A 25970-nucleotide genomic window follows, 5' to 3' on the forward strand; every position below is an offset into this window, starting at 1 on the left:
ATTAAATATTCCAATTTCTTTTAAAAAAATGAAAGAAGACATTTAACTTCAAGTCAGTTGAATTTTTAGGCAATTTTAATATATTTAATTTATTATCTTATTCTCTTCTGTGACCAAAAATTAAACATGATATACCAAGCCTCCTCTTGTTAAAATTAAGACAGTCCCTCACAGGGGTTCTACAACCACTCTCTGTCTTGGAAGGCCTCATCCGGAATGAAACTATGTTTTAACAAAGAAACAGGATGTAAGGAACTTGGACACAACCCTAATTAAGACATCACTTCCAAAATGCAAGAGCACAGATGTATTTTAATCACAATAAAATACTTCAGCACGACGATTAAAAGTCACTTTCAATTCTAAACTGACAAACTGCTTTTTCTGTGAAAAGATTTGTGAAGTGGTAGTCCCAATTATCTTGAAAAGTACTGTCTAAAGATCAGAATTACTCATGGGACAGAAATTTAAAAAAAATCTTGCAAATTTAGTATATTCTAAATTCTAGCACCTTCATGACTTAAAAAGCACATTTTGCCAAGGGAACAAACTGTGATTTTCAGTTGAGAAGTCTAATTTTATGTGGGCACTGAGAAAGAATCACTGACTTTCTCAGTAAATTTCTCCCAGTTTGTTAGTGATGCATTTTGGTAAGACTGTATTAGAAGCTGAGACTGCTATTAACGTGATATATTGCAAGACTGAGGAAGGCAGATGACGACATCTAACTTAGAAGCATTGAGTAACACCCTAGCTGGTCATTTCAACTTTTTTCACCTCCTCTGAATTCATTCTTTCATGTACATGCAGATATGCATGCTAGTGTTTGCCTGTACATGTAAACATTTTCATTTCAAACATACTCTCTGCTTAGGCACGTTTTTAAGGCAAAAAAGCTAAAGGTGCATGTGTTCATTTGCAGAAAGCTTTTCAGATTTAGTGATGCATTTTTTGTATCATATAGCAATTTAAACATGACTGTTACATATCATTAACAACTAATCTGCAGCATAATTTTGACCAAAATTTCACAGAATGAATATTATTGAATCATGAGTTCAATTAGATATGAATAAAAGAAATCACACTTGCTGTGCTTAACTAAATATAGAAATCAAAAATGAGTACTTAAAAAAAATCCAAAAACACTTTAGGGCAATTCTACTAAAGCATGAGAATGAGAAAGGGAGATTTTGAAAAGATAATATCTAACAAAATCCCACAAATATCTTAGTTATCTGTAAAATAACTGATATCTTAGCTATATCTTACCTATCTGTAAAAGTAATGACATCCTAACTTAAACCCTGTTAATAATGCTCTGATTATGAATTCAGGGGTCTTTCTGTCAATAGCAAATACTGGTTCAAAAACATCAGCCCAGATACAAGAATAAAAGCAAATATCTTTTAAATGTTAAAAGACTGGCTTGCCAGCAGAAGAAAACAAAAAGCAATTAGACTTGCAGGTGTGCCTGCCCTCATATCCAAAGTAATTTCCTATACGTACTGTGATTGCACTCAGGAGTCAACATATCCAAAGTCTGCTGAGTTTTTATTGATAATACTTGGGCTGTTGTTTCTTCACTGTCAGTATAGTTACTTATTAAGGGAGATGTAGAAAAGCAGTTTCCTGACCACTCTTATTACCATTTAATGCATCTACAGAATTTTATTTTCTCTTCTTGCCAAGAAATATGTCTTATATCCTGTCTATCATAACTTCACCTTATTAAGCTCTGAATGAGCCATATTTTAATAAAAATGTCTTCTAAGCAACTTCTGTGCCTGTCTACTCTCCTCATGTTGGCAGCAAAATCTCCTGGGGGCGATCCAGTCATTTCTTCCCTTTATTGGTAATTTACTATTAAAAGCCAATGTAACATTGAAGCATACTGAAAGATGTTTTGAGATCCCTGACATATCTGATTTATGCACAAAAGTGCATTCCCATTCATTTTCCTTGAGATTAATCTGGTCAGAACAAAAGTTTTCAAATCCATAGGAGCTTAGCTGTTGAATTTCATTTCATAGTCATACAATAATCAATGTTGGAAGGGATCTCAAGATGTCGTTCCTTCAATCTATGTTCACTTGTGCTTAACTGAAAAAAAAAAAAAATACAGTCCATTTCAGAATTCACGCCTTACTCTACTGGCTTTTACTGGCTCCAGTAAAAGCTTCAGTTCAGAAGAAAACTAAAAAGAGAATTTAAAAGATGTAATTAAGCTGCTAATAATTCCTGTAAAATGTTTATTGAACAAAAGCCTCATTTCTAGCCAACAATATATTCTGGCTGTTCAGGCCAACAGGGTCATCTGAAAATACAAAAAGGTTTTTCTTTCATCTGTGGATTTGAAATAGGTATATTTTTCCTACCAGTATTTTCTTTTTTTATATTTTCAAGAAATATAAAGACAAAATAAATACACTGACTGGAAGAATGTGCCATAGGTTTACATTTGAGTTTGATTATTCACTCAGTAATTAATAGCTTTTTGGTTACTGTCTATCAGTTTTCCTTTCTAAAACTACAGACAGCAAAATAGTGGTTTTTGTTTGTTTTAAAATGCAATTGTAAAATAGTAAGGCATTTTCTTTACCTCTGAAAACATATTTTTTTATTTGTTCCTCTTGTTTTTTTAATACTAAGTAAAGGTAGTTAGTGCTTGTAGATGTATTTCACATAGGGGAAAAGAAAAAGAAACAGCAAAGGCAGCAAACCCCATTTTTTATTCAACAGACTCAAGATCAAACCATACATTTTTGTTTGTTGGCTGTTATTTTCTTTTTTTAGCACAGTATGGCATGCTTGGAAATTCCTTGTGCCTGTATAGGAATAAAAAAATAAAAAACCCCTTTTTTTGGTGAATGCTGCTGCCACCCAGGCACCTCTTTTATACAGAAAATGCTACAAAATTGTGTATTCTACATTAGTTGAGACTTTTTAGAACAGACTAGACACATCTGTCCAGGATGAAATAGGAATATCTGATTCTATTATTTGGCTAAAGAGTGAACTAGATGAACTTCTGGAGTCTTTTCCAACCTTATATTGCCATAAATCTACTACATGAAGTCTCTGCAAGTACGATCAAAACCAGTGCTTCTTGTCCATATGCTTGATAAATTGCATATCAAGTATGAAGCATGCATATTATTTTGCCAAGAAAATAATTTTTCTCTATCATGAGGTGACAGTGAATTGAAAATTATCAGTTGTAAAACCCTATACTAGTAAGAAAAGATGTCTCAAAACTGCTTCTACATCTATTAATATTAGTATGCTCTCCTTATTCCTCTGTCCTATTCTAGTGATAATCCATATTTTTAGGAAATAAATAATCCATATTTTTAGGAAAATAGGCAATTATTGACACATCCTCATTTGTAGAAAGATCTGTTTTGGCGTATTGGAATGTCATAGAGGAAACATCCATTTCAGAATTCAGAAGTTTTATTTTGAATATTATTTTATGGGTTTTTTTTCATAGTTTATATATTGCATTTATATCTTGATCTGGCCTGTAAGTAGTATTACTGTGGCTTTAGTGAGGTTCTTGAGAATATTACAAGGCCTTATTATTATTGCATACTAATTATAATTGCATACTAACTGTAAATATGTTTTAGCATCCAAAATCGTTGTCATTACTTGAGATAGGAAGCCGTTCAGATGATTTTGGAAGTAAAATGCAGACATATATGGTCCTTTGGTGATAATACGTTCTGTGGTGAAGAGTGCCTTAGAATATTGTGAGTAATACACATCAGGTTATGGTGCATTTAATTTAGGGACTGAGCCAAATTTATGTGAGTTATTAGGGATATCCATCTGGATTAGATTACAGGCATACTCCTCAGCCACCTGAACCCTGAATTTCATTTGGAAAAGTTTAGAGAGAGAATGGGAGAAACTTATTGCAGGTAGCATGAACGATCATAGATACACAGGCTTAGTGTGAAAGTGGAAGTGAGCAAAATTCATGGGGTATCTATACCTTAAAATCACTCTCTAATGCTCTTTTTACTGTCCAAGTCACAGTCTTAGTTACACAAAAGTCAGGATACATCTGAAATGATCTCTTTTTTTAAGAAATGAGATTTTGAGACCGTAGAGTGTAGTACACTTTTTTTTTTTTGCTATTGATAGTTGTTTTTCCAGATTGCCTGTGTTTCTACAAAGACATGTAGGTGCTTTGGTGTCCCTTTTCAGTCTACGCAAATAAATCTCTAGTGATCTCAACAGTTAGTTTTGTTAGTAGCTTGGAAGTGTCTCTTCAATTCAAGTTCTGTTATCCATACACAAGAATTCATATGTACATGTATATATAAATCTGATACAGAGGGGTGTTTTGTTTCAAAGGTTTTTTTCTTCCAATGTGTATTATTATAAAGTGTATTCTTACACATCTACTCCTTTTAAGGTAATAACTACCCTGAAACTTTTACTTGTTTATACTTTCCTGAGGGTTAAAATATTTACTTTGTGAGTTCTAGGAATAAACTATATTATGAAGTGTTTTGAGAATATTGAAATGAAAAACTTCGTACTACTGCACATTATAAAAAATTAATAATAATCTTAGATTTCACTTTGAACCTAAATTAATTTAAAAAAAAAAAAAACCCAAACAAAACAAAACTTAGAAGTCCTGTAAATCAAAAATGCAAACTTTCAAGGGGTAAAACAATCCATTGTATTTGTCAAGAGATAATCCAAACAATTTGGTTTTCAATTTGTCAGTTGTGTGACTGTTCAAAGCTGTGAGTTTTAGAGAGATAATAACTCCTATTTTAAGTCACATCTTTTTAGGTTTTAAAAATTCTTCCATCTTATATCCTCTATGGAAACATAACTGGGCTTCACTCAGCATGTCCAGTTTGAAGTTCACTTTGAAATTATTGACAACACACACGAATTCAGAAAGAAAAGTTAGGGCAGAAAGCTAAAACTTACAATATCTTCTAGTAATAACTGCTGATAACTGATGGTTTATTAAAGTTAAGAGTCTTTGTACTGCTTTGTCATAAATTTTGGTTCAAAGCAGAGAAGAAAAAAAAATGATACTGATACTGATCTTATACCATAACATCTTTTTTTTCCAGTGTCCTGGTCCACCAGGCTGGAAAGAAGAAAACTTCCCTGACTCTTAGGCGGGTGTCATTTTGCTTCACAACTGGTAGAAAAAGTCCCTGACTTGTTCCAATTCTCTCTTGAATATTAATTTATGATCACTGTTGGAAATACATTACTGGGATTGATGAATCCGTTGTCTGAGGATGGATGTTCTTCCCTTTAAAGGTCTTCCTCAGCCCAGGACTTGCAGTGAGTCGAAGCTGCTGAAGTTCAATGTCTGAACCTCTCTTCTTTCCCCCTCCAAATAGCTATGAGTTGTGGGATTTTTGTAAGCTATGACATTGCCCAAAACAGTAAATATGTCTGTCCTTCTAATTTCGTGTGATATTAAAAAGTTCAAAGGAAGGGAAAAAAAGTTAGATTTAACATCTGTAACAATGTTTTCTCTGTACCAGCCTGATTGAAGTTTTACAGAAATACTCAGTTTGAGACATGTGAATGACATGGAAAATCTTATGGCCAAAAAAATACAAAATTGAGTAATAGTAATAATAAAGCTTCTGACAGTTTCCATTGTAAAAATGAGATGTTTCACCAAAATTTGAAGAAATTACAAATCCCAGAAGCAGATTTTTCTTTCACAAAGTGCTACATAATTGTCTCTTTAGCCCTACTTCATCTAAATGTGAGCAATTTTTTTATATATACTTCTCATTTAAGAGCTCTTTTCCTTATTAAATCTGTATTAGCGAGTACATTTCTGTCCTGTAAAAAACCTATTTTTCCCAATATCTACCATAATTTAATTCATATGAAAATGCTGCAATAACTTTTTTCCTGATTTTTTCCTCTATTAAAAAAGACTGTTGTCTGTCTTTAAAAAACCTACTGCAGGTAAGGAGGGAAAGTGCATGCAAATAACCTTATTTTCTTATGTAAAATGACACTACATAGTAGTAAGTGGTCCTAAGCAGCAGGGAATAGATAGTAGGATTTATTTCATTCTTCAATACATAAACTGAGATTCAAAAAAATGTGTTTATCATTTAGGACCAGAATATTTTAAAAATATTTTAAAATTATTTTACCTGAAGCCGTTATTGTTTCATGTCAGAAAGATACTTTCAGGTTACCAAATCCTTTCTCAAAAGTTTGGCTTAGCTATAAGAAATGATGTTTGGTTAGTTCACACTTATGACTTATTTATCTTCAAATTTTAACCTTGTCTAGTAGTGCCTGTGACAGTTCAACAAGTAGGTCAGAATCAGTGGAACGTTTTTCCGTTCACAAGAACAAGAATCCAGAATTCAGTTAGCGTTATTCAATTCAAAACAACAGTAATGAATCAAGGTTATAACACAGTTTTTTGGTTTTTTTAATTGCTGAAATCCTTGATTTTTCAGAAAAGCAATGTATGTTTTAGGCACCTCATAGTGCTTACAGAAAGACTAGGCAAACTACTGGAGACATCCTGGGTAAATTGGATCTGAAAGAAATTGGAACTATATATACGTATAGGTATTGATATCTCTATATCTCAAAGGGCATGAACATCTTTATTTTGTGGATATTTTCCCCCTTAATCTAAGACAAAAATCTAGTGAAACATACTGAGGTAGGGTAACAAACAGATCAGATAAAGTGGTAACCTGGAAGTTCTCTAATCTTGACAGAAAAACTATGCACAAAATTTTATTAGCTATTTATTTGCACAAAAACATTCTTAGCAATCACTAGAATTCTTTAAAAGCAATCTTCTAGAATTCTTTAGAAATGAGAATGCAGATTGCTACTTGGAACAAGTCACTTACTCATGGATGCCAAGTAATCTCTGATGTATTGCACAGAGGCCTGGGACAGCTCAGAGCTGACATTTAGTTGTAAAGCTGCCAAAGTTAGTGCTCTTCTGCCAAAAGTGTCTCTGTAAATGTTTACTATATATTAAAGCAACCTGAAGACGGTCAACAGACTGAGAAGAAAACAGTTACAGGTGTTACTTTTCTATTCTTTCTCGGTGAGCATATTGAACTATGTTTAGACTGTTTTCTTCCTGCTTAACCATTTTCATTTCACACAGAATGGCTTTATCTAGAAGGCTGGACATTGAACAAGTGAATAAGCAAAATTTAGCTGTACTTGTCAAAGGAGATATAGCTTGCTTCATATATAGTCAGTTGAAGGTTAATGAAACCAAATTATTTTGGAGACGCAGATACTGCAATGATCAGCAATATGGAAATGTCTATACAAATAATTAGCATTATGCATAATTCACGAACATAGGCTACATTTGCATTAGAGGGGACTTCAGTACCATGAGGACAGATATGGTCAAGAAAACTAAAAAGACAAATAGATATTTTGATAAATTACTAGTCCCGCCCTCTTTTGCTGATACCCACTATGAACATGGTACTATTTCTGTGATAGAGCTTTTTATGCTTGGAATTCATTCCCTTGCTCTGGTGAAATGTGTTAACCTCCAGGAATATCTGCAAAGCCAAAATTTGTCCTCAGACTGCTGAGAGAGACAATCAATTTACTGAACCCTTACTGTGAAAGAATAAAGTACTCCAGAAGAGAAACCTCTTCAGTGGTTCCTTTAGCAAGATTTACCCACTACATACATTCTTATGTGTTTTACATTGGCTTCATCTAGTCTCAGGAGTAGATCTTTGGATTCAACATGAATTAGTTTAACTCTATGCTTAAAACTAGGCTTCATCTAGACCAGACTGTACAAGTCAAACCACCCTAATATTTTTCTTCCTTGCCATACACATGGGTCCTTTTCCTATGAAAACCAGGACAAAAAGGAAAAAGAGATATGGACCAGACCATGCACTCAGCTGAAAGTACTTTTAGTCCCTCATATATTTAAACTAAAAGAGGATAAATTGAGACTAGATATAATAAAGAAATTTTTTATGATGAGGGTGGTAAAACTCTGGAAGGGGTTGCCCAGACGGGTGGTAGATGCCCCATCCCTGGAAACATTCAAAGTCAGGTTGAACAGGGCTCTGGGCAACCTGATCTAGTTGAAGATGTCCCTGGTCATGGCAGGGGGCTTGGAACTAGATGACCTTTAAAGGTCCCTTCCAACCCAAACCGTTCTATGATTCTATGATTCTATGATTCTATGATTCTATATAGCCTAGACATACGAAATCAAGGGAAATAGTAGAAATGAACTTTACTGTTAACCAATAATCTACTTCCTATCTTCTCTTTTCTTCTGAAGAAACAGGAGGGGAAATAAGGAAAATATGTACTCCTACACCATCATGCCATACAGGGATATACTGCAACAATTAATACTAACGGAAATGGAGGAGAAAACACCTCCTTAACTTCTGCCCTTTGCCAGTGAGTCTGTGCCCACCATACAGCTCTTGAGATAAGAGCACTTGATAAGAATGAAGCCCATGATGCTAGCCAATTGCTGCTATGTAAATTATGAGCATTTTCTTACTACTTTCAGAGCAAAATATAATAATTTTAAATAGCATTTTTGAATGTACAAAGAAGTAGGAAAATAGAATAAACTGTATCAGAGGATTTTCCATTTGCTTCTTCAGCTGAGCAACAGACATCAGCCACATGGAAGAAGGAAGCCACATGGGTTGTATCACTAAATAGAAACATAACAGCAAAACTATAAACATCATTTAGACACTGCAGATTTCCCAGTCCACTGATTTTGATGCTGATAGAGACAGACTTCCTTTGAAAGTGCAATGATCTGCATGCCTTTTGATCAATGTCTTGGGACAGTCTACTATTATTTCACTTTAGGGTAACAACTAGTCTTTGCATTTGTTTCTTTGTAGAATACTTGTGCATAGGAGAACTGTCAAACAGATTAATATATGGGATGCTAATGAACTGTGACTGAGACTGCATGCATGTACACGTCTGTATGTCACAAGGTATGTCTACAAATATCCATGGGAGGAAGATTTCATTTTTGTCCCTGGTCAACCAAGCCAATCTTCAAAAGGTGCTGCAAGGATATATTTCTGCCTTCAGAGACGCCAGTATTGATGCTGTGCTGTGCCTTTCAGATTTGAAACTTGCAACTAACTGGTCATGCATGAATGTTACTTCCTGACTTATATGTGTGAGTATATAAATTATGTGTAAGCTAAAATATGAGCCTAGCTGTGCAGAGCTATTCCTTGTGTCTGGTAGAGGAAGCACCTAGCCATGATTAAAATACATTCTAGGCAAAGATATTTTTCTACAGAAAGTATTGCCAAAACACTTATAAGTGCATAGAGAAATGCACATGCTAAATCATGGCTTTGCAGCTGCTATTTCATGTTTAAACTTTGGTCATAGGTATTACAGATGCAGAAAGTATCTTTTGACTTCAGCAGTTATAAAACAGATGTTCAGTTGTGATTCTGCACCACTTCACATCAGCTGATCTGGCTTTATTCTTAGCTCCGCCATGTGACAGGTACAGTCACGATACCTGTAACTTTTGTGACTCAGTTATGAGACTCTCCCTGGACATCTTAGAAGAGAAATCTGTAGTATCAGAGTTCACAGAAAGAATGAAAAGCTTATGGCTTTCTAGAACACTTAGAGACAATGATTTAAACTACGCAACCTAATGTGGTACAGAAATAGAAATGTCACCTTTTTCTAGTTTTCTTAAGGCACAGTGCTGATAATCTAATATTGTAATATGAGCTGAACAATTTTTTGAGCAGGTAAGTTAATTAAAACATATCTTTGTGCTAATCAACTCTGTAGCTTTGCACCAAATCTGACATTCATTTTTGCAGGAGGACATGAAATTCATGCAGCTCAAACTTTGGTTACATTATTTTTACATTTTCCAGTGAGGATGCTTAATTTCTCACAGCAAAGTGCAATTCCTAGATGACATTTAGCTATATTTAATTTTTAGAAAAGGAGTAAAAGATATGAAAATGAAAAGAAGTGCTTCATTTTGTTTTGAAAGAGCCCTCCATCTTGATACACTTATTTTCTTAACTGTTTTGGTTTAGTGAGCAAGTTAAAACCGGGTGTTTTCACAATTCTGATATAAAGTCTAGTTCTACATGTAAATATATATACATTTTAAAAAAAACCCAAAACTGTGATAAGACTTCTCAGCCAAAATACTATAAAACTGTTCTAATATCTTAAAAAATTAAATAATTAACAGTACTGAGGAAAACAATTTTTGGTCATTTCAAAAGCATTACCATTATTTTTCAATATCTCCACCTCAGAAAAGTTACATATCAGCTGCTCAATCAAATGATCATTGAAATTGACCAAAAATGAATATGAATTCTTAGCAGCTGCAGGATTATACAGGCTCTTTTAGTTTAAGGAGTGAATAAAAAAAAAAAGTATATGGTTTCTGCTTATTCTGAAAATGAGCAGTATTTATTTGTGTTTTCCTTTCACAGGGGAAGGACTGGACACCTTAGAAACTTGACATTTTGGTATATCAGGATGTCTGGATCTCAGTTTTCATGCATAAATTTACCGGGACAAGTACAACTATAATTCCAGAGTGTGTTTTTCTTTGTAGATATGCAAACAGGAAAAAGTTTTCCTAGAAAGTATGCTTGGGCCAAACACTGCAACATCACAGATAGGTTGCAATGACCTTCTTTGGTGTTTGGCAGGGATGATAAAAAGGCAAGGTTTTGTACATTAGAATGCTGGAATTCTTGCTGAACTTCTGTTTGTTAATAAGGAGCTGCAAGATTAAGTCATAATAATCACATTTTTATAGTTATTTAAAATAAATGTTCTTGTGATTTCATAATTCATTTATGTTTAGCTAGTAAAAAAAAAAAAAAAAACCCTTTAATTTGAGTATTTGATTAAGAAATGCTTAGAATATGCATATGAAAAAGCTATGTAGATAAATCTAGAATAAAACAGCCAGTATTCAAGCAGGTGTAAGACCTTTTCCCAGAGTTACATTTCCAAATATCAGGCCATTCCCTATGCTGACCATGCAGTGGTAAGTGTAAATAAGCCTCAAACCTACATATCTTATCAGTAAGGAGTTACTTTTAGGTTTGACCATTCTGTTCAAATAACGATGGGAGGTTTGCTTTGATTTTATTATACTGCCAAAAGCCACATATTAGACCTAGCAGTTAGTTACAAAACAGCTCAGTGCCAGTAATGATTTGACTTCTGGTAAAAATTTTGTACAGGCTCAGTGGACTTTAAGAAGCTTAATACTTGCATGATAGCATGCAAACTTCTTTAAGCGATATTCTATTAAATTGAATACATTACAGTTAACATTTATTTAGGAAATAAATGATAGTTCATGATTTTTTCTTAAGCAAAGAAATCTACTGGGAAGTAAAATCTCAGATGAAAAAAGCCTTCAGATCTTCCCTTGGTGAGTTTTTGCACTATGCTCTCAGGAATGATGTACTGTTATTTTGCCTGCTTTGCTACCTGACAGTTCCAGAGGTCTTAAAAAACATTACCCTTCCTTGGCTTTACCCTTCCTTGCATTGCTTTCACAGATAACTCTCCTACAGGGTAATTAATACATTCCTCTGCCCTCCAAAGTATCTGTTTTAGCTAATTTTCACATATGTCCGTGACAATGAGCTTTGGAAAATAGCAATTTACTGATTCGGTCCTCCTCAAACAGAAGTCTGTAGCTAGTCAGCATCTCTGAGAGATCAGCTGAAGGGAAGAACATATGAAGGCAGCAACCTTCCCCTCTGGGGAAGCAAGATGACACCACCACAATGGCAGAAGGCTCTTTTAGTTTGTCCAGTCTGTTTAGTATGATAGGTTGAGACAGTTGAGGCTGGTCATTGTCAAATCTTTAAAATATCTGTTTATTAAATTTGGAGGGAAAAAACTGAGGCGTGATAGTATAACTGTTCCTGAAGCTATTGTCAAAGAGAAACTGAAAACTAAAATCTTAACCAATTAAAGCATGTATTTCCATATTGGTAGCAGCTATCTCAGATAATGGTAATTTAAAAAATGTTACTAAAACCCCTAAGAACAGATGAATTGTACAAGCTGTGTGTTTTACTGCTTGCTAGTCTGGAAAACTTAATGCACAGAGGAGTCATTTATATGACTACAGAGATGAGCCAACCAATGCACACCCAGACCGTTACAGTTCTGGTTTATACAATTGCATAGATGAAATGGTCCATGTTCAGAGGCAAAGCATTTCTTTTGAAAACCTATTTATATATGCAAAATGCTCTTTTGAGCTATTTTTTATGTTTGAGGTCTGACCTAGTTGATACTTACAGTTCTTGAAATTGTACTATTTGTTTTGTTTAAAAAACGAGATTTCCAGATGCCACATGTTAAAATTCACTTCGAAGTGTAGACATGAAGGTGAAGTGTATCTTAGAGACGTTTCTCTCCACAGGGAAGTAAAAAAAATACAAAACTTAATTCAAAGTTAGATGCTGCTTTGTGTGTACAACACTAAACAGACCCATTATTCATCAGCCCTTACAATGCCATCTCTCTCCTGTCCTTGCCTCCTCCTCTGCCCTCGAATGACACCATATACTGTTTTCGTTACAGATTTTCAAAGCTGGGATTCTGCTATAAAAAAAAGATAAATTATTTAATTTTTTTAAATGTTGCTACACATTTCTACATGAGGCCTTATATATGGGATTAGAAGGCTGTGTAATTGATTGCAGGCTGAGAATGTTCATTGACTTTTCTTGTTCAATTCCACAGATGATGTTGTTTTAGAAGTCTTTGTGCCTAAGACTCCTCAAGTAAACTGCCAAAACAATTTTCAATATTTATTTCCAAATCAGTGATTTTGATATAAATTATGCAACAGAGGTACCGTACTCATATTTTTATTCGTGAAAACTGAGTTTTCTGAATGTTCCTTTAATGACCTTATTGTGGATATAATAATAAAAGTCTTTGCAAGAGGAAGGACTCTCAGATTGTAGAAATTAAGAAAAAAAACATATAGAATTAATAAGCCATAAAGTGATATGAACATATACATAAGCTTTTATTTCAAAGAGGTTTTTGCTAATAGGGCAGTCATAACAAAAAATTACACTCACAAGTGTAAGCTTTCTGACTCCTATCTGCTAGCTTTGCCTGCAGCTGAATCTATTTGCTTTTAGAGGAACTTGGCAATGTATTTTGAAAGTGCAAATTAAAAAGAAATAGGTAACCTTAGTTTTCATAGGTGATTTGTTTCTGGAAGTTGTATGAATCATAAATTTTTTTTCCAGAATCTTTAAAGAGCTTTTAGCTAACCTATGACTAGTGATCAAAGCAAAAGATTTTAATCAGAAAACAAGATCCCACAGAAAAAGAAAAAAAAACACTATTCAGATTTGTGCTAGTACAAATGATCCTAATGTTGCTTCTGGAAATCCCTCTGGTTGCAGTGTCTACAAATTGGATCATTTCTTCCAAAGACATTATGCTTTCTCCTCAAAAAGTAGAGGTTAGATCATAATCTGGGTATCTTTATAAAATGGCAGAGGAAATAATTTTACATTAATTCTATAATTATAATCTCAATTAAAATTAAAACAATTGTATTTTCAATTAAAAATAATTTTATTTACTAGTGGACTAAATTCTGCATATTCTAAATTCTTTATCTGATTTTTTTTTATAGCTCCAGTGTTGATCTAAAGTAACCAAACTCATGATTTGGCTCTTGTAAGTTGTTGTGTAGCTCTCAGGACCAGAGAGTATTTTTCAAACTAACGCTTAGGAAAAGCAGAGCACTATTAGGAAGTAATACTCATATCTAGGAGGAGAAAAGTATAAATATTGTTTGTAAGAGACAGTGATTTTGATTGTTGCAAGAAAAGTATATGTCTTATTGTAAGCAGCACTCCCCTTTTCCATATTTATTACTGAGAAAGATGAAGTTTTCCCTAGGTAGATTTGATAAACGATAGAGGATTCTGGAAAGCAATAAGGGACATTCTTGACATGCTTGATGAGTGGTTAACCCTATTAACTCTCAAGGAGAGCTAGTTCAACCTCCAACTGTAAAGCATCCATTTAGCTTCCTGCTCTTCTGAACCTGAATAATCAACAACATTACAGGCTGGAGGATGTGGTTTTAGATTTGCTTAGATACCCACAAATGAAAGGTTGCTCTCTAACTTGCACTAAGTATCAATCCCCCCTTTACCTCCCATGCTCCCCCTCCCCCATTTCCATGGCCCTATCTAGTCCTAGAGTGTTTTAATATTCACATATAGTATATATATTATGATCTTTCATTTAAGATTGAGCACATATAAAAATGCTTCATACTCCCATAACATCAATCCCTCACTCCTGATTGCTGTGTATGTGAAATCAGTTCGAAATAAGAATTTGCTATAGCTGCATGCCAATGGAAGAAGTAATAGGGAACACTTTGTCCGCTTTTATCTTTGTAATCCAGTTTGGCTCAAAATACCATGAACTTCATCAAGGACCTCTGTTTGGATACCCTTTCTTAAAAATACTGATCAGATTAAGTATCAAATTCCAGAAAAACAATATTATGAAAATTAAATTTCTCACAAAGACAATGGAAACAAAACCCTATAAACCTTAAGAAAAATATTTGGAACATGATACTGAAGCATGAAGGAAAAAGAACCTACCATTCTACATATTAAAACATAGATCTCTGTATTGCAAGAATAGTGAGAATTATACATTCCCACAAGAGGAGAGAAACATGTTTATCACACCTGAAACAAATGAAAACAACCCAAATCAGAGACTTAAAAAAAAAAAAAAAAAAGACTAGTAGATTAGTTGTTTCATTTTTTTTCATCTAAAATAGATATGATTGACTACATTGAAAGACAGTACCTTGCCTTAGCTCTATATTCTTTTGATTTTAGTTATGAAACATAGGGGACATTAAAAGGAAAAGAAAAATCTGTTTCATCTATTGAGTGTATTTTGATGCTATTGTGAAATTAAAAATTCCCTCTGGCAATACCAGATTTATTTTTTTTTTAAATCAAAACATTTATTCAAATGTATATCAATATACAAAAGTCAGCCTGATATTCTGAACACATCCAAAATAAGAGCTGATCACTCAGTACTACTCATACCTATTCATATCCAATCCAGTCATGATTCAGGCTGTGGCAATTACAACACAAGGCTGACAGGAGCAACCAGTAATGAAACTGATGGGGAAAAAACGAAATCTGCATGATTTTTTATGTCGAATTTTGCTTTAACAGATGAATGCTTTAGTGGCAAGAAAAAGTGTGCAGTGCACACTCTAACATCTCTGATGTTTAGTGCTGTACTTGGCAATTAACCTTGTTGCTCACCAAATACTGATAGATCAAACCTTTAAATCAGAAATATGGAGGACAAAACTGGTCTCAAGCTAAAAGTTGAATAAGAATCTGAGGCCAGAAAGGATTCCTTTCTTCCTTTTTGATTATTTTATAGGATTTCTATATTGTGAATTTCCGGATACTCAAACAAGTATCATCCTGTTCATTTAAAATCTTTAAATGAACTTTAAAAAGAATCAATAAAGCTTCCTGAACTGTGTTGTATTTATAAAGATTTCATCATTCTTTATGAAATGACTTATTGGAAAGAAATTGTGGAGGTAATAATAAAGTTCACAGTATTCCTTCTACTGATCTATTTCAAAGATGCGTATCCTGATGAAAGATGAAAAAGTGAGATAGCAATGTGAAATAAATGGAAATTATGCATTCAATTACTCTTTAAGTGTTCAAGCCTAAATATTATTTGACAATTTAGATTAAATTAGTATTCATTGAATGTCTGGAATTTTGGCATAACTGCTGATGACAATTACCAGAAATGAGCTCTATAGTGAATGTTTATTGTAAATGAGGACTGGATTACTAAACTTTCTGTGGTTGCTACACAATAATTGTAGATTATGATGATGATGGTGATGATGGTAATTCTTGTTGTTGTTGCTGTTTCCAGAGGAGGGCTGCAAATATGATGAACGGGATGGAGAATGTCCCTTATAAGGACAGGCTGAGAGAGTTGGGGTTGTTCAGCCTGGAGAAGAGAAGGCTCTGGGGTGACCTTATTGCCGCCTTTCAGTACTTAAAGGGGGCTTATAAGAAGGATGGGGACAAACTTTTAAGCTGGGCCTGTAGCGATAGGACAAGGGGTAATGATTTTAAACTTAAAGAGGGTAGATTTAGACTAGATATAGGGAAGATTTTTTTTATGATGAGGGTAGTGAAACACTGGAACGTGTTGCCCAGAGAGATAGTAGATGCCGAATCCATGGAAACATTCAAGGTCAGGTTGGATGGGGCTCTGAGCAACCTGATCTAGTTGAAGATGTCCCTGGTCATGGCAGGGGGGGGTTGGACCAGATGACCTTTAAAGGTCCCTTCCAACCCAAATTATTGTATGATTCTGTGATTCTATGATAAATAGAGGCCTGTTCAATTTTGTTAAATCTGAGTGCCTCAATAAGAAAAAATTTCTGTTGAGTAGTTTTAAGGTTAAAGATGAGTGCAAAAAGTAGAAGGAAAATTTCGTAGATGAAAATCAATGGATCAAACTTATTAAGATTCTTATTGCTTTTTTCTTATTTTCTATGTTTTTATTGAATCTTAGTTGAATATGAAATTTTGTTTGTGAAAACCTTCATTTCATTAGCAGAGCCATTTGGACTAAGAAGAAGAAACACAGGTGAGCTTAAACATAGGTTTTTGTCCTGTTATAAAATGTTAATCTTAACACTTTTGAAATCAGTACAAAACCTAACTTATACTTTAGCAAGCAAAAGCTCTACAAAGTAGGTTTTATTCCCAAAGTCAGATGCACAAGATTGTCCTCATTGATTTAGCATTGGAAGAGTATTCTTTATTTTAGTAGCAGGGATACAGTAGTAGATACAGTATAATGGGGAACAAACTTATCTGTCTGATATTCTCACATAGGCCATAAAAGGAAAATATTCTATACTGTCCTCACTAAAAATCAGTAATCTGCACTGGTCTGCATTGAATCTAGCCAGCTGAAATAAATAGGAACAGAGGCCTGAGAAAGTTTAAGTTCTGGACTCTTATAATATTTTAAAGCATAAAGAGATAGCTGAATGCAGTGGTATAATATTTGTCTCTATGCAGCAAATGTATAGCATTTTCATTTTTTTCCCAAATTTTAATTGTGCTGAGGAACTTGCCAGGCATCAGTCTCCTCAAGACATTTCAGAAAACATTATGGAGTTAAACTTCTGTCTGTGAAACCTAAAAATAGGGTTTAAAGATTCTAAAATTTTTAATCAATTCTAATAATGCATATTTTTATTAATGCATTTAATATAAACTTTATTAAAAGGACTGTTTGCCAGTGAAACCACTTGTGTACCTTAAAATCATTTGCCACTATTTCATAATATACTTGTATTTGAATGTCATACAGGTGAAAAATATCTGTGCTGTGCACTTTTCACTTTCTTCTCTTTTCAGAGGTAGTATCTCAGTCTAGTTTGGCCATGAAATGTACTGATTGTGTAAGACTGTATTTCTGGTGACATGGTGGATGCTTCAGTGGTTGCAAATGGTAGCATTTTGGGAATATGAACGGACCACAGGAACCTGTCAAAAGCCAGTTTGTCTTGCAGCTGGCTGCAGCCATGAACCTGGGAGGTGCCCCAGAGCTGGGGACTGACCTCAGAAGGTCATCAGGTCTATGCCTGAGACAGGGTCAACTATACCTGTGCTACTCTTTTCTGACATTCATTTATTTTTTTCTTAACAAAGAGAGTCTCCTCTCTCATAGAGGAGATGCCAGGATTTCCCCAGACAACTTATTCATTTTTATTGCTACTCTCATGGTTAGAAAATATTTCCTAGTAGTCAACTTAAATCTCCCTTTCTACCTTTCTATCTATCTGCCACAAGCATGAGGAATAAATTATTCTTTGCAGTGGCTATGGAATATATTTGAAGATTCAAAAAGCATTATGTGTCTGTCCTTTTCTAGACTAAACAGTCATATTCTCTCAGCTCTTTCCTTGAAAGTCCATTTTTCCCAGATCTCTGATCATTCATACTGCCATTCCCTGGATTCTTTCCATTTGAGCATGTTTTTCTCAACATCACTACGTGAGCCTAGCACTCCAGTGCTAAGCTGAATGCAAAATACATTTCTTTTGTTGAAGGCTATATTCCTGTTTATCATAGTAAGGTGTTTACCTCTTAAGCAATGCCATGAACCTGTTGACTCACATTCAGTTTGTGAACTACTAAATCCTCTTCTGCAGATGTGACATCCAGCCAGTTATTTCTCAGTTTGTTCTTGTGTTAGTGACTATTCATACGAAGTGCAATGCCTTGTTCTCCTCCATTTGATTGAATTAATAATTATCAGTTTTCTAATTATTAAGAGAAATAAAAGGCCACAGGTTCTACTTACAGTGTACAAATATCAGCCCCTAGATCCTGATCTCATAAGACCAGCACTGCATGTCCATGGTTGGGCTCCCTTGCCACGCTCCAACAGCAGATGAACCTTGCCCAGTACCTTCCATCAGCAAGACATGCTTTATACAGTACTAGAAACAACACATAACTTGCACCCCTTATTTCTGGAAGTCTATTCTGCCCAGGAAATGTTTCTTACTCTGTGTTCTTCAGAGGTTTCAATTAAAACTCATGTTTTTCTCCTCCTGTCTCAATGCCTTTCCTTTGGCTAACCAATACCAGAGTTCAAGAGTGGAAATATATGGGTTAATGTAATAGCCATACCTTACTATGGTAGATTATTCCCCCTCTTCTGTCATGTCATGTCCAACCTGACATTTTATCTGGTTTATCCAGTTCAAGGGTCCCCCTTACCTTAATTTGTGAGATCAGACAATTTTGTGGGAGGCTGAGTGCAGTTGAGCACTATTTTCTGTACTGTTACAGTGATGGTTTTCATTTACAATGAAAAATAAGGTAATTGAAGGATATTTATTCATTCTATGTCCCCACTGATTTACTTCATTTTTTGCATGAGTAGGAGTGGCTGTGCGGGTGGGTGGGACGGGGTCTAACAGATGAGAACATATTCTGACTGAATTTAAACTGTGAAACATACAGCAGAGTGCAAATGCCCATCTCTCCCAGGTTTAAGCAATCCAATACTCAAGCTTTTCATTCTTTAAATTACTGACAATTTAATTTCGATGGAGGTTTTTTTTAGAGAGAGAAGTACCTTTGTGACAAGGACCTTTTAAAAATTGGTTTATGCAACCTTCATTTTCAAACTGGTTAAATTTTGCTTAATACATAAACTAAACAACAGTCAAAGTTACTTTAATCTTATATATATACACAATTATATATATATTTCTGCATTATCTTTCATTCACACTCACTTCAGAACTTCCTAGCTGAAGCAGGAACAAACTAAGCCAAATCATTGCCAGAATGGCTATTCTCATATCTAAAAATAAAAAGAGTAGAAACTCTGTCCTAGAATTATTTTCTTAAATATGCTAATAGTCCCTATGCTAAAGTGACAGCCACGTTAGAAATCCTAGCTTATCTCTTAATGAGTAGATGTCAAAAATAATGTAAATTATGCTACTCCTGACAGCATATGAGTGCACTGGTTCTACCAACTGCCTTGCCTCAGCTCATAGCAACACCCATGTGGAAAGCAAAGAAATATCAGTAGTTTTAACCATACATGTTTACACGCTACAGCTAAATGCTGAATTGTAAGGAGATGATGGAAGTGATCCAACTTGGAAATGAAATGTTAGATTAGTGTTGTTAAAGGTGTGCATCTCCCTTCCTTGCAGGTTCGAAGTCTATAAGCTTCTCTGATATTCAGATACAGAACAGAAGACAACTGATGAATGATACAATGCATCCACTCTTTAAGACAAATTATTTCCAAAGGAGACTGTTAAATTCTTTAGGCTTTACATGAAACTTGAGGAAGAAGCAGCACACAAACTCTGTATGTGTACAGTAACCTGGGCAGTTCTGGGAAGGTGTGGACACGCTGTGTATTTTTTGTGTTTTCTTAGATGTAACCTTAGGTTTACTGCTGTGTCAAGGCTCAAGGATATGATAATTGACAATGTTTAACAATTACTGCACTCATTGCCGTGTGTGTTTGACTCAGTCCATTTAAAACTCTCAGCCAATGTCTGTGTTTGATTGCAGTGCTAGGGTCGGGCATGGACTGTTCCCAGTAGTCGTGATAAAGTGGCTCTCTTTTAGAGGGGGACAGTTAAACTAGAAGATATAGATTTCATATGAGGTATAGGTAAGTTTTATCATCCCACTGAACCCACAGGGCGTTACTGATATTGATAGAGTTTAGCATTAGGAAGACAAATAAACAGCTTTTAAGAGAGCGCAAAACACTTTTGATTACTTACCCAGACTGAAACTATTGATTGTTTTATCAGGCTAGGTACTTGTATGCAAAGGGCAGGGTCAAGGAGAGAAACAACGGAAACAAAAAGGGAGAGATGAATGGAGGTCTTAAGCCGAGCCGTGCTCAGGCAGACTAGGCACAGCAGCTACTTCTACGGCTTTACGTGCAGCAACCTGGTATGCCTTTGTGAATGCAAGTGTGTGTGTTTAGAGACAGGATATTTCATCTGTTGTTTTTACTTGTTGCAAAGGTTATTCGGTCTTGATTCTGTAATGGCTAGTGCAATTTCTCTGATTATTCTAACTGGGAACTGTATTTGATAGAGTTTCACTTGTTGTTTAAGAATAGCTATCATCTTGCTTTACAAAACCAAAGTTCTTGTGAGATGCAAATTTCTGGAAAGATATGTGGTATCACTTCTAAGTGACCATATTATAAAGCCTTTTATGATTGCCAGTAGTGTTGTTATAAAACTATTTTGCATAATAATTAAATAGTATCACTCCAACCCTGAGAAGTCATAGACCTTTTGTCATCATTAGACAAAATCAGGCTGAGTGTAAACACAGCCTAGTTTCCTCCATGTTTTTGTATTTGTATGCAGCAATTGTCAGCATGTCGGCAGTGGACGGTGATAAAGTGCATTTTTCTGCTTGGGTGGTTAGCCCTTTCATTTTTACAAGTGACAAAATAAAAATCTGTTGAAGAGTGAACATGCTGCTTTCACTGTGTCATCTCAGCCCTGCGGGTCATTTTATTATAAAAATGTAAAAATCCAGTCAATTTTATTTAATCAGCTGAAAAGGAAAAGTGTTTCCAGGTCATTAATCAAGTGCTCCTTCTCTGTGGGACTTGTCTCTTCAGAAACTGCCATCTGAATCATTAATAAAGCTGAAAAGATTTTGTGCCAGCAGGTTTTTGAGAAACATAGATGTTATCAATATAACTGGAGTAAAGTAATTTGAGGTCAACAAATAAAGCTTTATATATTCATTGCTTCAAAAGCTGCATCTTGCCTATTAAAACCAATTAATTATTTATTTTAAAAACATTTAATTGTTGGAAAACATACAACTGTTTAGAAGGTATTTGATTATATATTCCATAATTATATGTTTTCTTTAATGTTACCTAACCATATATTTACAGTAAACTTTTATGTGAATTGATCAAAACATAATGAGACAGTAAGAAGAGATAATTACTACTGTATCTATAATAATAATGATAGTAATTAAACCACAGAGGACTACATTCAAATAACGTCAAGCCTGAGACTTAAACCCCTATTAACAAAGACACTGAAGGCACTTACTGCATTGTTAACACATTCAGCTCCACGCACGCCTCGATGCAGCAGCTTGCGCTACCTGCGGCCAAATCTCTGTGTACCTTTTGTGGCAGGCAAGGAGAACACACTTTCTCATCCCGTGAACTTGCGAGATGAAGAAAAGTGTTCCCTTCCCACATGATAGGCAAGGTGAAAACCTTACAAAATGTTGGAATTGGTAGGTTAAAAGGAGAGAGATAGAGTGTGGTGTAGAATAAGCACGAATGCAGGAATTACAGCTCTCCTCACCTGGCTTTGGGAGACTGAGCTCTAATTCCCCTTCCGTTCAGCTGTTTCTCTAGAAAGAAAGCAGTACCCACAGGAGCAAATTAAGATTAATGAATGAATAGGCTAATGTTTAAGGTTTTCATTTTGCATGGAGAGTGTAGATTCAGGTATCTGCTTTTAATCAAAGAGAGCAAGCATTTCAATCCAGGTTCCCGACTGTTGTCTGGTCAGGATTGGTTTCTTTCCCTCAGGGTTCCCTTGAAAACTGCTCATTTGGGTTTGACAAACCTCAACATGTTAAGTGGAAAACTCTTTCTGCCAGAAACTTCCTATTCAGTCTACTTATGAATACCCTGTTATATTTGCATTTACACCAATGGGCTTTGGAATTAGGAGGGTAAGGGGTGCTTGCTTGATCTACATGTTTTGGTTTGCATTGGATCTTCTGTAGTAAATTGGAGTGCCCCCAATGAATTGATTAACTAGCATTTCCTAATTACCTCTAGTTATTTTACAGGTAATAAATTAATTTTGCTTTCTGAAAGTGCTAAAATTATCATTTCAAAAGCTACATAAATTCATTTCTATTCAGGAAGACAGCAGTTCAAAGTACAAGTACATGGGTGTGCTTTTACTCATGCATATTCTAATCTGAAAAAATAAGGTAAAAAATAGACCCCATATCCCTTTTCCTCTGATATTTTAAAGATATCGTTACTCTTACACACAGTATGTTATATGTGAATTAAGATGTTGATTTCTTCACAGTGAAAGTTCATGGGCTGTTACAGTATAATCCTGAATTCACGTCTATCAATATAATTCAGATTGTATTTTATTCTTCTGAACAGTGTGCACATATCAACTGATGCTAACCACCATCATCCTCATATACATATTGTAGACTGTGAAGACTCCTCCTAGACTGTCTTGTAGCGCTATTGCATGATTCCAAACTGTAAATTCTGCATAACACTGCGGATGTCCTTGTATATATTGGACTTTGCTTCATGTGGACAATGCTTATCTTGACATTACGGCATGAAACTCAGCACACAGGCTTACAGCAAGCCACCAAAGAGCCAGAATCTAATTGCATTTACACTAGTTCAATTCACTTAGAGTTACTTGTTTGTACCTGTGTAACGGAGTGAAAAAGAGCCCACAGGTCAACAGTAGTGGTAATTACTTGTCCACTAGGAACTGAACTGAGGCCACCAATTCATTTCACACAGTTGACCAGTCATTGAATGGTAATGACATCTTGTCCTGAGAAACTCAAGCTATTCATAACAGTAACTTAGTAGTAGAGGGCTTCAGAGTCCATTTACCAATCCCCAGGACTCGACGGCTCATGAGACTGGTAATGTGTTATGAAGTCTCTCACCATCACAAAGTTACAGTTTAAGTGTGTGTCTGTGTCTCTATGTGAGTGCTTTATTTAATCTTACAGTAGAAAATTGCCTAAGGTGCCCTGCTAGCTTTTGGAAAGAGTATATTTACCCTGGTGTGATAATTCGAGATGTGGCAGAATTTTGTGATTCAAGGCAGCTTTTCTTCATTTTTTTCTTTAGTATGTTATTTTATCTTAAAATTAAATTTCAGAGATGTTTTAGTCTTAATATAGACTAATCACTATAATGGTTAGCTAAAAAAAAAGGAACCATATAAATAATCTCATTTTATCACTTGATTTACTCCAAAATCACCATTACTATGATTAGGCTATATTAAGAAAAAATATGTATGAAATTGTGTTTGAAGATAAAAGAGTATAGAAAAAAAGCTATCTTGAATCACAGAGCTCTACCAAGTCCTAAATTATCACAGCAGGAATAAAGATGGTATAACAATGATAAAACACCTACCAGAGAAGCTTAGCCCCGGTACAAATTAAAATTCCTACAATTTTTCTGTAATAGATGTAGTAATTTTTCAGTAATTGTTATTAATTATTTTTGGCAAGAAAGTATCAACAATTCTCCTTTAACAATGTCAGTTTCCATTAATATAAATCTTTCAGGACTCATTTTTATGCATGCATATACTTTGCCAGAAAGCCAGAGACTTGCCGTTGTAAAATAGATGAAGCAGGGATTAGAAGATGTGGAACCACATCTACTTACAAATTCGCTTATTTTCTGGTGTTACACCATTATACAAACCTTTATGCAGACTGTAAAGTTACTGGATAGCTGGTTTATCAGTAATAAAACCAAAGGAAATAGAGAAAATAGGTTGATTTTTTTTTTTTTAGTCATAACCACATTCACTTATGTATAAAGAAAGCTGAAGATACTGTATATACAGCCTCTTATGGGACTACTGGAACAATAGATTAATAGATGCGGTGTGTATTGAACAACCATTCAGTTAAATACTTCAGAAATTGACATTTTTACTTTGACAAGCATTTTTGGCATATTTTAACTATTTCTTCCTCTTTAATGTCAGAAATACGAAGCCATTTCTCCTGCTATCTCATTCTCATTTAATACATTTGCCAAAATAAAATGTAATGTAATATCTAATATCTAATACATTTAATATCTAATATCTTTACCCCTTTTGCTACCACAGTGATCAAGATATTATTCTTTGATGTGACATGGGACTTCAGACTGAAACTGGCCTCTTGGTCACTTCAGTCTGATCTCATACTAATGCAAGAGCAGTAAATTTCTTGCCATCATTACTTTTTCTAGAATCATGCTTTTGCAGTTTTGATTTTTTAATTTTTTTTTTAATTCCTAAATATGTCTCAGCACTAGCCTTTTAGCTTAGTAATTTCTTCTCCCTGGAGCTTACTGATAATCAAAGATTTTCCCAACTTTTGTTCTGCTAGGCTGAACCAACGTCGCTATTTTACCATCTCTCTCTGCTCTGTGCAGATATTCCTTTGTACCTCCTCTAGTTTACTCTTTCCTTTTTTTACCCATCCTCCTCCTCCTCCCCCAGGCCTGAATGACTAGAATTATACCCAATATTTCAGATGAGGCCACATCTGGTCCTTAGGAACTAATTTTTACTAATTACTATTTTTTCAAAGATTTTATAGAGCTTTTCCTCTCTCTCTATTTCTTCTTTCAGTACAACCATCACCATCTTCCTTGCTCATAACCATATTTCTGCGACTGATTTCCATCTACTCCTGCTTAGCTAATGATTTCTCTTTGAACATTGCAGCAAATGTTGGACTGAAATTCAGATGATAGATAAAATCAATTAAAAGTAACAGATGTCTGCAGATTAATGCAAGACACATTTTTATCCCTTTTACTTCTCAGTACCTTGAAACACTTTGTAAAATAAGTATCTTTCCTACCTGTTTTGAAATCCTATAAAATCCCTCCTCTTCATTTTGTTTTGAAATTTGCCTGGTTTTTTATGTTTTCTGACCCAGTTGCTTTGTAGGGAAAAAAAACAACATATATAATTTGCACTTGGTTAAACACATCATATACGCAGCTATAGCATGTAGGATGATGTAGGATGAAATATAACACAAGGGCTGCTAGTACAGATTTAATTGCCTCTTTGCTAAATGCTCTGCATGCTATTCCTATAACCTTTGACCATGTATATTGATTTATATCTGCTCTATTTTTTTTTTTTTTTTAACATGATCACCTGTCGTGCAAGGACTGTCTGTGGTACACACATAAGAAGGTGGAAGAGACCCCCAAAAGTGATGTATGTGTCTTTGAGAACTAGTTTCTTAGCTTTGTCCTTTCATAACTACAGGATTTTCTCTGTCCTGATAAAATATATATTAATGATTTTACCATATCTATTCTGCATCTCTGCAGTTTGAAGTGTTTTAGGATTAGTCAATTTCCTAAAAGTTTTGATTCCCAAAAAATACAGATATAGAGAAAACCTGAATTTTTATTACAGTAAAAGTATCATGAAGCTATGATGTGTCACTGAAATTTGTAAAAAAATATGGATA

Source organism: Balearica regulorum, chromosome Z (assembly GCF_011004875.1).
Source record: "Balearica regulorum gibbericeps isolate bBalReg1 chromosome Z, bBalReg1.pri, whole genome shotgun sequence".
Taxonomy (NCBI): domain Eukaryota; kingdom Metazoa; phylum Chordata; class Aves; order Gruiformes; family Gruidae; genus Balearica; species Balearica regulorum.